This window comes from Bombus impatiens, unplaced genomic scaffold (assembly GCF_000188095.3).
Source record: "Bombus impatiens unplaced genomic scaffold, BIMP_2.2 scf_0647, whole genome shotgun sequence".
Taxonomy (NCBI): domain Eukaryota; kingdom Metazoa; phylum Arthropoda; class Insecta; order Hymenoptera; family Apidae; genus Bombus; species Bombus impatiens.
This window is the reverse complement of record NT_177066.1, coordinates 644,621-645,405: the sequence shown is the minus strand read 5'-3', so window position 1 is coordinate 645,405 and position 785 is coordinate 644,621.

Below are 785 nucleotides of genomic sequence, written 5' to 3'. Positions count from 1 at the left end.
ACGCCGAGCTTGTCGGAACTCTTCTTATTTCATGGCGCAACGGTTCTTTCGTTGCTCCGTTTTATCTATTTTATGCGATTCTAGTTGCGTTTAACGCGACGACCCGCTTGCGAATTCCAACCTGACTTCCACCCCTCGGTCAACGTTCGGTTTTTCGCTGTTAAACGTCATTGCAATTTCCACCCGAAACCAATCTGCCCGAAAGCGGTCTCTTGCATTCGGATCGGAGAAATTATCGAGCGCGTTCCACACCTTTGAAGTAATACGCTCGGTCGAGCGCGCGCGGACGTCGTCGAAGAGTGTCTCGCTGTGTTTTTTGCTCGGGCTGAACGCCCGCTACTTTTTCTTTCGTCTCGTCGCTCGGTTTTCTCTTGTTGCACCGGCAATGATCGCGAAGATTCCAACGTCTCCAAGTGCAAACACTTGGTCCAGGATGATGCTAATGCGATTCCCCGTTCGTCGGGCCGAGTCTTTTGGCAACTTTAATGCCGGCGTAAACATATCCGCGTGGGACGTACGCGTGTGCGGCACCGCCGACACTTGCGACCGGTTTGTACGTCGACCTCACGTCCAAAGAAAGGAAGAGTTTATAAATATTTCGCGGTTTCGCAGCGCGACCCTCGGCTTCGCGCGTTACAAAGTAATGTCTGGAGAAGTCCGGTCAGACGCACGAACTATGGAGAGCGGGTTGAACCCTTGCGGAGGCACGGGTCGATAAACAAATTTCGAGCACGATGGAAGGGAGCACGCGTGCACGATTCGTCACACACCGTTTCGTCGATTGC